Source organism: Benincasa hispida, chromosome 6, assembly GCF_027475165.1.
Source record: "Benincasa hispida cultivar pf3 chromosome 6, pf3_genome.v1.1, whole genome shotgun sequence".
Lineage (NCBI taxonomy): Eukaryota > Viridiplantae > Streptophyta > Magnoliopsida > Cucurbitales > Cucurbitaceae > Benincasa > Benincasa hispida.
Genome location: NC_143483.1, coordinates 11,147,634 through 11,162,540, shown reverse-complemented (window position 1 = coordinate 11,162,540; position 14,907 = coordinate 11,147,634).

Sequence of the window (14,907 nt, the reverse complement as noted above, 5' to 3'; positions counted from 1 at the left end):
TTTTCATTTCAAGAAAATGATAATAAATTATCATATGAATAGTTTTGAAATATTTGAACATTAAATACGAATATTATGAATGGATTAAATTTTATCGATTGAGTCATTATTAGTTTGTTCAATCAATTGTCTCCCTATAGTTTTTTTTTTTTTTTTTTTTTTTGATAAAGAAAAAAATGAATTATTAACAAAATATTAAATTAGAATAAAAACAGGTTGATTTTGTTGATTGTGTGTGCATAGGATCATGAAGAAGATATGAATTTATCTGTCTCAAATTTAAAATTGTACTCTTTATGGCATCCATCTTTTATTTTTAAAATATGTTATAAAATGAGAGATAGAAAGGGAACAAGTTGGAAAAGAAAGAGACTTCCTTGCAACTAATCAAGAATACATTGCCATCATCCTCCCATCTTTTTTAATTCTAAATATTTACAAGAGAAAAAAAATCATATAATATATATCTTTCACTTGACTGGTTATACTTCGAAATTCAAGTTAGTACAACGTTTGAAGTAGTATCGAGATAAAAATGTAAAACTGTGTACCTTTGTAGAGTATTGCTATATCTACTATTTATAGAGTATTTGAGAATCCTTCTGTCATTTCTGTAATCTAGTGATTGAGAAGTTTCTCGTTGATATTATCTGTTATATGAATAATATAAAAAAAATCAAAAAATACAAAACTTGATATACCAAAAGGAATCTGAGTCCAACAACTTCACGTTGTCTCTTTAAGACAATTTTATTCACTCTAGTGTCTAAGTTTCATGAGTTTCTCCCAATATATAATAGATTAACTTTCTTATGGAAGTAGCACTCCCTCCACAAGATCCAACGAACTATACTTTGTGGAAATAATCCGAACTTCAACGACTTTACAAAAAGGGAGAAAGTTTTAATGAGAGAAAAATGCTTATGAAAAGTTCTTCAAAGCAATTTAAAGAAGAGACATATTTATAAACTATTTGTGACCATTCGAATAGTCATGTCTCTTCTTCAAGTTAGTTATTTTCAAAGCGACATATTCATTCATGAAACAATGCAACTTTACACGAAATGTCACATACCATTTATTCCAATAATCTCCCCATAAATGGTAAGTTGACAATTTAAGATCAAAGAAAAGAAAACGTCCAGTATTTTCCAATGAAGAATCTGCATCAAGATAAGTAGTAAAAACTTTGAACTTTCTCTAGTGAACATCAATCGAGTTTACTTGGTTGATTATTGGACTTGATGCCTTGAATTGCCAACTATTCTAGAGTAAACTAAGAAAATTGAAGTCACACAGTTTCTCATTATAACAAAGTTTGTTCTCATAACTGTGTTTCTTTTGGCCTTGAACACCGTCTGGTCTCAAGATTGTGTTAGAGAATTTGTTTTAAATTTTTTTATAGAAGTGGCCCCTTCACACCCACATAGGTGATTCCTATAAAGAACATCGTATATGCTCTTTTTATAAATAATTATTCAACACTTATAGAAATCATTAAAAGTATGTTGTGTTGGGAATGTCCTAGAACTCGCAATTCGTGTTAAACATTCTATTTTATCAATAACAATGACTTGTTAATTTTGCATCTTATTATGAAAATCTAATAAACACATCCTTATCTATAGTCTGAATGTTGTAACTTCATGTAGTGACATAAACAGGATCAAGTTGACAGTATATAGCCTAAATGGTCTAATGAGTATATGGATGAAATTGGGTATCTCATCTTGGTAACACTATTGGATGCGGCCCACTTTGTAGTTGTTACAAGAAGTTGTAAGGTACTACAAACGATGTGATACACAAAATCGTTCATGTTGAGACACGAGAATGGAGGCATCCTATGCAATGAGTTTGCATATAGACTAGACCACGAAAATAGTCACTTTTCTTTATAACGGCCATTTACTGTTAAAACTGACTATTTCATTTATTATATAACCTAGGTTAACTCGATCTTAATCTTGAACTAGCTATGAACTCCTGTTTGTTCGGGATTATCCTTTGATCTGCAAATGGTGAGAGTAGTCCAACAACACTGCTCAATAAGCTTACCATTTTGGGGATAAAACCGGATAAATAGTTGGGGACATAGCCTTGCAAGATGGAATTCACTCCTACCCTATTTAGGGTTAGCAGATAGGTTGTTCTCTTAAGTACTGACTCCAGGTTTTGAACAATCGGGGCCCCTCCTTCTCATGATAGAGAAAGGATTTAATTCATAAAGATTATGAATCAGAATTGTTCATTAGAGAATCAGTAGAAACTTAAGGAACAAGATGTAATCACAGGGGTAAAATGGTATTTTTGACGTAGTTGTGGTTACGAACAACCTGTGAAGGATCGACTTACTGATTATGGTTATTAAATGGACATAATATATCTACAGTGAGGGGAGTTCAACTATGTGTTGAGGTTGATGCCCTAAAGTCTCGTGTCCTGTAGTTTGTAAACAGTACATACGAATACCTGTGATTATTAATATATGATATTTACTTCACATCTTGTTGTTTTGCTCATTTACTTGTTTTAGTTGCTTTACCACAAAGCAATAAACATAAAATCCCTGGCTATTTGTATATAACTCAAGCATGTATGTGATGACATACAAGTGGATCATGTCTTGGGTAATAACATGAATGGTCTGTAGTATATGGATATAGGAGGGAAACCTTATCCTGGTAACGCTACAGACGCGGCCCCGCTTTGTGGAATGGTCACAAGTGTTGTGACTTACCACAGATGATCTGATCCTGATCATTCGTGTTAGGGACATGCGAGTGAGGGCGTCCTATACAAAGAGTTTGTAGAAGACCTGACCACAAAGTGTTAATGTCTCGTTATATAACACCATTCATGACAGAGACTTCACTTCACTAGGATGACCATAGGTAACATGACCTTAATCCTAAGTAAGTTGGGAACTCCTGCCATTGAGAGCGGTCCTTTGATTTGTATGGGTGCGAGTGGCTAAGTTGCCGATTCAAACCTACCATTTTGGGGATACGTCTGATTTGGGAGCTAGGAACTCAGCTACACAAGAAGGAATTCACTCCTTTCACGATGCAGGGGCAAGTAGATAGATGGCTCTCTTAAGGGCTGATTCCGGGATTTGAACGATATGGCGCCACACACCTTCTCTTGGCCCTAGAGATGTTCACACATAGTTGGACTATGTTGTATTGTTCATTAGAGGGGCAAAACTGATTTGGGAGCTAGGAACTCAGCTACTTAAGGATTGAGATGTAACTATAGGGGCAAAACGGTAAATTGGTCCAGCTGTAATTACGAGCATCTGTGAAGGGTCATCGTACTCATGATTGGTTATATCCAATGGACACAGAAATATATCTGTGGTAAGAAGATTTCAACTATTGGTCTTTAGTGGAATCACTGACAGTTAACGGATGGTGAATTTCGTGGCTAAAGAGTTTAGTCAGCTATTCACATACCGTTGGAGCATCGAGCCACAGGTCCATTAGGTCACCTAGGTAGCTTGGATAAAGTCGAAAACCAGTGTTTGGGTTAATTTGAAATGTTTAAATTGACAAGAGGAAGTACAATTATATATGATATAGTTGGAATGGCTAATTATATATGATATAATTGGCTAAATGTATGAGATATATTATTTTGGAGGAAATTAAATATAAATATGATTTATATCAAATATAGGAAAATACTATAATAGATATATGATATCAAACTATAGGATATAAATATAATATGATTATATTTATTAAATTAATTAATTGATTAATTATTTTTATTAATCAATTTTCACGTTTAGGAAATGGGATCGTGGGCACCGAAGGTTATGTAACCGGCGGGATACAAGTGGAAAATGGTTTTCAATTTGTGTGCGAATTAAGTCGTGCAAAAAGAATCCCGCGCCCAAAAACAAATCGTGAAAGGCTGATTGTCGAGAGCCTATACGATAGCTTCTCAGTCGTCTAAACAATCGTCTAACTCACGCGTCCCTTAAACAATCGTACATCAGTTTCCTAAACGATCGTGTAGTTTTACTATACGATAAGCATCCCCGTTATACGATAGCGACCCATTTACTATCTATTATTTGATTGACTAATCCTTTATATTGCAATGGCTGAAGAGTCAAATGTTTTGGCACGCTTGTCGTTTACACGATTTCTTTTCCTCCGTCTTCTACCAAACTCACTAGAGCCCACTCTCTGGGTTTTTTACGCTGAGGATACCCGGGTCTCCCTATTGGTGGTGTTGTCCCCATCTTCTTATTCATGTACGTCCGGATCGTGTAGTATCATACGAGAGATTCGCCGGGGTGTTGGTAGATCGGTGGAATTCTTCCGCTGCCGTGGGTTCATACATTCGAAGATCATCTTACTCTGGTAATGAACCTCTTCTCTATGCTTTATTGTATACTGAGCATGTTGTTGTTGAATTGTATTATGCATAACTCTTATTTAGAATGTATATCGTTTATATTCCGGTCACTATAAAAATCGGAGTGATCTAAACCCGCTCATGGAATTCTCGATTTTGAGTTCCTTCAATTGGTATCAGAGCCAGGTTTTCTGATACTCCGATTTCATGTGTTGCAACGAATTAACGTTTACGTTCAAGGTGGATGCATTTCTACACTATTTTAAATATTAATACTGTTGTGGATGTGTCGGATTAATGGATGTTTACGAGATGAATTGCCTCAGTTTGTTTAAATTCGTTTTACATATGCAGTTGTATGTAAAGGCCTCTGCGTTTTGGGCATATATAATCGTCATCAAGTCTGTATTCAAAGTGTTTGAGTCTTGAGTCGTTCGTCAAAGTTTTGAACAAAGGTTGCGGCTCTTCGAGGAAGGAGACGATCAAGGGTTGATCGCTTCGTGCAGAAGCAGTTATACGCGATCGTTGTCCATCGCATCGTAAAGATGAAGGCGTAAGCGATCGTGGTTGAATGCATCGGTTGAACGATGGCGTATACGATCAAGCATTGGTCATATCGGGAAGAAGATCGGGTACGCGATTGCTAAGCATCGTTTAAAGCACGCACAAGCTAGACTATCGTTTAGGTCAGCAAGCTTCATCGTTTAGTAACAGACTAAACAATCGCTTAGCATCGCAAGGTAAATCGTTTACCACGTTGCACGCTAAGTTAAATGATCAGGCGCTCGCGTATCGTTTAAGCGCGCTAGACGATCATTTAGGTCAACAAGCTTCATCGCTTAGTAACTGACTAAACGATCACTTAGTAAATCAAGGTAAATCACTATCGTCGCGCTATACGATCGCATGGACGATCAAGCTTCACAGCCTCGTCGTCGTCTACGCGATCGTTTGCTAAAGTTCCTATCGTCCAGTGTGTGCGGAACGATCGTCTACCTAATAAAGATTGCTACATGATGGAGACCTCTTGGCGGTTCAAGATCCAGTTCGCCTGTGAACCGGTTTGCTCGATGATAAATGTAATAGATAGGGTTTTTCATTCCGGTTCTTTTTGGTTTAAAGGCTCATCCCGATCCATTAATCTATTTGTTTAATACATGCGATGTATGTCTTATATGTCATATGGTATGCACATATAGTAAATCTCACCTTAGGTTATGCATTGATCATGCATCACCTCTTTATTGTAATTATTATAATTTAGAGAAGCATGAGTTAATTATGTAAGAGCATGCTCATGCATCATATAATATAAGAATTATATTTATGCATGCATAAAAAACATAGACATGTATCATCTTTATATTATAATTGTTATAGTATAAAGGTGAATGATAGCTTGTTTCCTTGGTTATTAAGAGTTATATAAAAGTTATATAGTAATGACCGAAAATTGCATGAAGCATGGCACATAGGTTATTTTATAAATGTTATAAACGCCTAATTGTATGCAATTTTTTTTAGTTGTTTCTTTTTAAAAGTTAAAAAGAAATTAGAACTAAAAGAAATAAGATAGACATGCATGCTCACTTAGGTTTAATTCATGTTTTAAAATGTTTAAAACTTGGATCACATAGACCTAAGATCACGGTTCTAATATGATTAGTAACCCTAAGACTTTAATCTTTTAATCAGTTTAATAGGATTAAATTGGCTAATCAAAGGTTAAAGGGTAGTAAATCTATCTATTAGGGACCTTTTGTCTGAGGCGGGTTTTGTCTAGGCTGGGGTATTTAAGTTGACGGAAACGTAACACCCCTACTTGGAAACTTACCTGGAAAGGTGAATTAGATAGATTTGATGCATGCATGCAAGTTAAGGACAGTCCATTAAAGTGTTTAAATGTGACTACTTGAACTTGTTTATATTTCATAAACAAACTTTATTTATGAGCGGATTTTAAAAAGACCACTTAGATTAAAATCAATAGTCGGATTATCTAGGTTACTGAATCCCTAGGTAGAACATTCAGTGGGAGGTACTTGGGGCATGAGATGCTTCACTTAAACCTTTCACTTTTCTTCTTAAGTCCACACCGTGAGATCTATCCTCGGCATCGCAGTACCTTTGGCGCGTCCCCCCAATGGATGGTGTTTGGGTAGGTCAATATTAAGGTGGATGGAGAGAATGTTCATAGTAAGTGGGAGTGGGAAGTGTGACAGCATATCCCTCGGTCTCCCTCGTTAGGTTGAACAACGTTACTATACATCGCCTCGAGGCACCCTGGGAGTGTCCCCCTAAAGGATGGCAGTTTTGCGTGTTTCTTTATTTGACCTTCTGTAAGAGGATAAGGTAACTTAGTCTCTTGTCTTAATCTATCTTTTCCCTACGGTAAACGTATTAGGGCGGGACTCTGACACCGAAAATGAGGGATTACACTTACACGGAATAGTTAAATGTTAACGATTCTGGACCGAAAAATGATGGTTGTTAGGTTCAGTTCCAAGAGTTGGTTCTACTTAATGGTTGAGAATGTCTCATCCCAGTGAAGGAGCAATTGATCACCCCACCGGTGGCTTTTGTCCTGACTCACTGGGGCATCATTGCAAAATAGAAGTCTATAGCTTAAGGTACTTGAAATTGTTTTGCAAAAAAAAATTGGTTTAAAAGTGGTTTAGCAAAACTAATCAAGTTTTGTTCATATTTTCAGTAACTTTTTCAAATGGCTACAGCCACATTATCATTATAAACGCCGAAAAATTGACTGGCGACAATTTTTCAACATGAAAACATATGATCACGACGATTCTAATCATTGAGGATCTCATGTTCGCTCTCACGGAGGCTTGTCCTCCTATTCCAACTTCAAATGCCGCTCAAAATGTTCGGGAGGCATACTAGCGATGGACAAGGGCAAATGAGAAGGCCCGAGCCTATATCTTGGCAAGTCTTTCTGACATCTTGGCCAAGAAGCATGGGCCTATAGTCTCAGCTCGTGTGATCATGGAGTCCCTGCGGGGAATGTTTGGACAACCGTCTGACCAGCTTATGCATGAGGCTTTAAAATATATATTCAACTCTAAAATGCAAGAAGGCACCTCTATTCGTGAACATGTACTAAACATGATGGTCCACTTCAATATGGCGGAGTTGAATGGGTCTACCACCAATGAAGGCAGCCAGGTTAGCATAATCCTACATTTTTTGCCGAAGAGCTTCCTGCACTTTGTTAGCAGTGTAATTCTTAACAAAGTGAAATATAACCTTACAACTCTCCTCAACGAGTTCCAGACATACCAAACTTTACTAAAAAGTAAGGAGAGGCAGGAGGATGAGGAAAATGTTGTTTCATCCTCCAGGAAGTTCCATAAAGGTTCGACCTCAGGAACAAAGTCTGCACCTTACTCTTCTAACTCTGCAAAGGGGAAGAAGAAGAAGGGTGGTAAGGGAAAAGGGAAGGCACCTGCTAACCCACCGCTTGTCGCCCAAAGGAGGCGTCCAACAGTTGCTAAAGGAAAGTGTTTTCATTGCAATTAAGATGGAAATTGGAAGAGGAACTGTCTTTGGTATCTGAAAGAGAAGAAAGCAGCCAGGGCTAAGGCCAAGGCAGATAAAGTTAAATATGATTTACTTGTACTCGAAACTTGCTTAGTGGAGAATGATGATTCTGCCTGGATAATTGATTTAGGTGCCACTAACCATGTTTGTTCTTATTTTCAGGGGATTAGATCCTGGCGCTGGATGCAGGTGAGATGACAATGCGAGTAGGCACCAGGCACATCGTCTCAGCTGTGATAGTGGGAGAGATCCAGTTGACTTTACAGAATAGGTTTCTAAATTTAACTGATGTATATATTGTTCCTGAATTAAAAAGGAACCTTATTTCTGGAAAGTGCCTACTTTAATGTAAATACACTATTTCTTTTGAATTAAGTAAAACGTTTATTCATAAAGATGGTGTCTTTATTTGCATAGCTATTCTGGAATCAAATTTATATGTGCTAAGGCCGTTAGCCATTAATTCCCTTCATAATACTGAAATGTTCAGAATTGTCATGACTCAATCAAAACGTCAACGAATTTCTCCAAAAGAAAATGCCCAACTTTGGCATCTACGTTTAGGGCACATCAATCTCAATATGAGAGATTGGTGAAGAATGGACTTCTAAGTGAGTTAGAAGAAAATTCTTTACCTGTGTGCGAATCTTGCCTTAAAGGTAAGATAACTAAACGACCTTTTACTGGAAAAGGTTTTAGAGCCAAAGAGCCTATTGAATTAGTACATTCTGACCTTTGTGGTCCTATGAATGTGCGAGCCCGGGGTGGCTATAAGTATTTTATCAGTTTTACTATTGATTACTCCAGGTAAGGGTATGTTTATCTTTTACAACGGAAGTCTGAATCTTTTGAAAAGTTCAAGGAGTTCAAGGCTGAAGTTGAAAACGCATTAGATAGACGGTTTAAAACACTTCGATCAGATCGAGGTGGAGAGTTTTTTGACTCTGCATTCCAGGACTATTTGATAGAACATGGAATCGTTTCCCAACTCTCAGCAGAATGGTGTAATGGAGAGGAGAAATAGGACCTTGTTAGACATGGTTCGTTCGATGATGAATTACCCGGACTCGTTTTCGGGTTTCGCAGTGGAGATTGCGGTGTATATACTTAACTGTGTTCCCTCCAAGAGTGTTCCAAGAACACATCTGGAGTTGTGGAATGAGCGTAAAGCTAGTTTACGTCATTTCCGCATTTGGGGTTGCCCTGCACATGTGCTTGAGGCTAATCTCAAGAAGTTGTAACCACGGTCAAGGTTATGCCTCTTTGAGGCTACCACAAAAGTACACGAGGGGGTTATTTTTATGATCCAATGGAAAATAGGGTGTTTGTTTCAACAAATGCTACTTTCCTAGAGGAGGATCATATAAGTTTTCACAGTCCACGAAGCAAAGTCGTGTTACGTGAGCTTTCCAATGAAACTACTGAAACTTCAACAAGAGTTATTGAAGAGCCTCCTATTGATGGGAGTTCATTCAGTAGGTCAGTTCCACCTCAGGAGTTGAGGGAACCTCGACGTAATGGGAGGGTTGCAAACCCACCCATTCGCTATCTGGGTTTCACGAAAATCCTTGCTATGGTAGCAGATGGCGATGTTGAGGATCCGTTGTCTTATAAGAACGCAATGGAAGATGTTGACAAGGATAAACTGTCAAGGCCATGGATCTTGAGATGGAGTCGATGTACTTCAACTCAGTATGGGATCTTGTAGATCAGCCTGATGGGGTTCACCCTATAGGTTGTAAATGGATCTACAAGCGTAAATGGGGTGCTGATAGGAAGGTATAGACCTTCAAGGCACGACTTGTGGCAAAGGGTTATACCCAGGTAGAGAAAGTCGACTATGAGGAGACTTTCTCACCTGTTGCCATGTTAAAGTCAATCTGCATCCTCTTGTCTATTGCAGCTTATTATAATTATGAGATCTGGCAAATGGACGTCAAGACGGCCTTTCGAATGGCAATCTTGAGGAGACCATTTATATGGTGCAGCCCGAGGGATTCATAGCCCAAGGTCAAGAGCAACAAGTTTGCAAACTGAATCGGTCCATTTATAGACTGAAACAGGCGTCTCGATCTTGGAACATACGATTTGATACTGCAATCAAGTCGTATGGCTTTGACCAAAATGTTGATGAACCTTGTGTGTACAAAAAGATCATCAACGCTTCAGTAGTCTTCTTAGTGTTGTATGTAGACGATATCCTACTCATTGGGAATGATGTAGGTCTACTGACTGCAATAAAGAACTGGTTAGCGACCCAATTCCAAATGAAAGATTTAGGAGAGGCTCAGTTTGTTCTAGGGATCCATATTTTTTGGGATCGTAAGAACAAAGTCCTAGCATTGTCTCAGGCATCATACATTGACAAGATGTTGCTCAAGTACTCGATGCAGGACTCCAAGAAGGGCCTACTACCGTTCAGGTATGGAGTCACTTTGTCTAAGGAAATGTGTCCTAAGACGCCTCAAGAGGTTGAGGAAATGAGACGGGTCTCATATGCGTCTGTCATTGGCAGTTTGATGTTCGCGATGCTCTGTACTCGTCCAGACAACTGCTACGCTGTGGGCATAGTCAGTAGGTATCAGTCTAACTCAGGCCAGGGTCACTAGACCGCAGTGAAGAACATCCTCAAGTATCTTCGGAGAGCGAGAAACTACATGCTCGTGTATGGTTCTAGGGATTTGATCCTTACAGGATACACAGATTCTGACTTTTCAGACTGATAAAGACTTTTGCAAGTCCACATCAGGGTCAGTTTTCACTCTTAACGGAGGAGCTGTAGTGTGGCGAAGCACTAAGCATGGGTGCATCGTCGACTCCACTATGAAGGCGGAGTACGTAGCGGCTTGCAAAGCTGCTAAGGAGGTCTTCTGGCTCAGGAAATTCTTGACGGACCTGGAAGTTGTTCCAGATATGTCTAGACCCATTACCCTCTATTGTGATAATAGTGGGACAGTGGCAAACTCCAAAGAGCCAAGGAGTCACCGGTGCGGTAAACACATAGAGCAGAAGTATCATCTGTTCCGCGTGATAGTGCATCGAGGGGATGTGATTGTCAAGTAGATCGCTTCGGAGCACAATGTTGCTGACCCGTTTACGAAGGCTCTCACGGCTACAGTGTTTGAGGGTCACCTACGGAGCATGGGTCTACAGGATCGCCCGCGGCTGGACTAGGGCAAGTGGGAGATTTTCTTGTACTGAGCTTTTAATTCCCTAATTTATTGTTTTTTACTATTTTTTTGTACACCCCACTTTGCTTTAGGACAAATGGGAGATTGTTGGGATTAATGCCCTAAAGTCTCGTGTTTTGTAGTTTGTAAACAGGACATATGAACACCTGTGATTGTTAATATATGATATTTACTTCACATCTTATTGTTTTGCTCATTCTCAAGAATGTATGTGATCACATACAAGTGGATCTTGTCTTGAGTGATAACCAGAATGGTCTGTAGTATATGAATATAGGAGGGAAACCTTATCCTAGTAATGTTACGTACACGGCCCGCTTTGTGGAATGGTCACAAGAGTTGTAACTTACCACAGATGATCTGATCCTGATCATTCGTGTTGGGGACATGCGAGCGGGGGCGTCCTATACAAAGAGTTTGTATAAGACCTGACCACGAAGTGTTAATGTCTCGTTAGATAACATTGTTCATGACAGAGACTTCACTTCACTAAGATGACCATAAGTAACATGACTTCAATCCTGAGTGAGTTGGGAACTCTTGCCATTGAGGGCAGTCCTTTGATTTGTATGGGTGTGAGTGGCTAAGTCACCGATTTAAACCTACCATTCACTCTTTTCCCGATGTAGGGGTAAGTAGATAGATGGCTCCCATAAGGGTTGATTCCGGGATTTAAATGATATGGAGCCACACACCTTCTCTTGGCCCGAGAGGTGTTCACACATAGTTAGACTATGTTGTATTGTTCATTAGAGGAATCAGTGGTACTTAAGAAGTGAGATGTAGCTACAGGGGCACAACGGTAAATTGGCCCAGCTGTAATTACGAGCATCTGTGAAGGGTCATCGTACTCATGATTGGTTATATCCAATGGACAAAGAAATATATCTGTGGTAAGAAGAGTTCAACTGTTGGTCTTTAATGGAATCACTGACAGTTAACGGATGGTGAATCTCGTGGCTAAAGAGTTTAGTTAGTTATTCACATACCGTTGGAGCTTCGAGCCACAGGTCCATTAGGTCACCTGGGTAGCTTGGATAAAGTAGAGAACCAGTGTTTGAGTTAATTTGAAATGTTCAAATTGACAAGAGGAAGTACAATTATATATGATATAGTTGGAATGGCTAATTATATATGATATAATTGGCTAAATATATGAGATATATTATTTTGGAGGAAATTAAATATAAATATGATTTATATCAAATATAGGAAAAATATTATAGTAGATATATGATATCAAACTATAGGATATAAATAGAATAGAATTATATTTATTAAATAAATTAATTGATTAATTATTTTTAATTAACCAATTTTCATGTTTAGGAAATGAGATCGTGGGCATCGAAGGTTATGTAATCGGCGGGATACAAGTGGAAAATGGTTTTCAATTTGTGTGAGAATTGAGTCGTACAAAAAGAATCCCACGTCCAAAAACAAATCGTGAAAGACTGATTGTTGAAAGCCTATACGATAGCTTCTCAGTCGTATAAACAATTGTCTAACTCACGCGTCCCTTAGTTAACGAATGGGCTATAGTGGAGCGTCCCATTAGTTAACGAATAGGGGTTAGATCAGACTAATGAGTTTAGTCTATTAATCTCGAATTGTTGGAGCCCATGATCTGTAGGTCCGCGAGGCCCCCTTACTAGCTCGTAAATGGATAAGCTTTAGGGTAGCTTGAGAAATTAATTTGAAACATTCAAATTAAATGGAACAAGAGAATAAATATTTAAATATGATTTAAATATATAAATATGATTATTGTGCAAAAATTAATTTATGAAAATAATTTTTTTGAATTAAAATGGTTTTAAATCATTTTATGTTTTAAAAAGAAAATGGAAAATCATTTGCATGGTTGCACAAAATGGAAAATGAGTTTTCTCCATTACCATCATCTTTATGCTCACACAAAAGGCATTATCTTCTCTACTTTGATTCACCAAGTATGAGCTGCAAGTCATGCACTCCATCTCTTTACATGTTCATCTATTATATATAAAGAAGATTGGAGTTGTTGGAGAAGAAGAGATACAGAATTTGAGAGAAAATTTTCTGAACAAGAAACTGTCTTCTTCAGTTGGGCTGTTGTGAGTTTTTCTTGTTTCTTCACATCTTCAAGCTGTTCTTGAGTCCCACAACTCTGCCTAAAGCTCTAAGAGCCATACTAAGGAAAGCTTGGAGGTGGTTCAAATTGATATTAAGTGAAGATAACAGTTGAACATACGTTTTCTTGGAGAGTTCATCAAAGGTATGTTCTGAAAACCCACTTTTTAAGAAAAGTATATTTTAGTTTTTGCCAAAATTAGTGAATTAGAATGCTTATGGATCCTTGATACTTCCGCTGCATAATGTTTAACTCTTTCAATTGGTATCAGAACATCTTTTAAGCTTTCAATTCGATCTAATATTGGCAAGGTGGGTATTTTTTTCATGAGATATATGAAACTGATGCACTACTATGGTTTTCTCTGTTTTGGCATTTTAATTCTCTTTAATTTCTCAATTAAATTTGTAATTGACTCTTGTTTAATGAGCTTTTATGTGTTAGCAAGAGTCTGTAGGAGTCATTAGAGTTGAAATTAAGATGTAATTGAAGAAACAAGCGAAGGAGGTCGAGCTAGGGGTGGAATCAGTTTGGTTCGGTTCGGTTTAATGGCCAAACCGAACCGAACCGCTTTTGTTTATACATGAAACCGAACCGAACCAAATCGCTTCAATTCAGTTTGGTTCAGTTTCATTTTTCCCCCTTTTCTTAAAACCTTTTTTTTTTACCTAAAATTTCATTATTTACCTTTGGTTCACGGTGATGCTACGAAAAAAGATACGAAAGAGTTAATCGGCGAAGAAGCTATGAAAGAAAAAAGAACGGTGTCGAGGAGAAAGTCTTTCGAAAGCAGTGGGAGCGGCGGTCCTCTGGTTCATGAAAGAAGAACGGCGTCCAGTGGAACTTTCCTCTAGTCTGGTCAACGAAAGAGGAATGGCGGCGACGGCAAGAAAAGAAACCCTAGTTAAATGAGATCCGATTGCGAATGCGTGAGGGGTGGAATGGGAATTGCTATCTGTGAGGCGTGAGAGGCGCTTGCTGAGTTAAATTAGGTTATTTATTATTAAATAAATATTAATATTATATATATATATATATATATATATATAATTTTATATATATTTATATTTAAACGGTTCAGTTCGGTTTAGAAATCGATTTTCAAGCTTTGAACCGAACCAAACCGTTTAATTCGATTTCAACAGCTCAACGAACCGCATCAAACCGAAAAATTCGATTTTGCTTCTAAATCAGTTCGGTTCGGTTCGGTTTTGCAATTTGGTTTGGTTTGAACAGTTTTTTTGTCCACCCCTAGGTCGAGCTGCTATTCGAGATTTTTCAGCTTCTGCTTAAATTTGTTGATGAGGTCCAGTTGCTAAACGATCGTTTAGCTCCAGACATTACACGATGAGAAGAAAAGCTAGACGATCGTTTAGTCATATGCGTTGGTCGTTGTGATGTTGAACGCTAAACGATCATGTACTTGCGGGAGCTAAGCGATGTGTTCATTCGCTATACGATAGCATTACGCGATCGTTTAGTTTTGTCGTGGGAACTAGAAGATACGTTGATTTTGCTAAACAATGGCGCTATACAATCATTTAGCAATAATGCACGCTAAACGATGCGATAAAGTGCTACATGATAATACTTAGCGTTCATTTGGTCGCAGAGCTAAGCGATAGCATAGATAAATGTTATGCGATGCGATGATGTTCTATACGATTGAGCTATGCG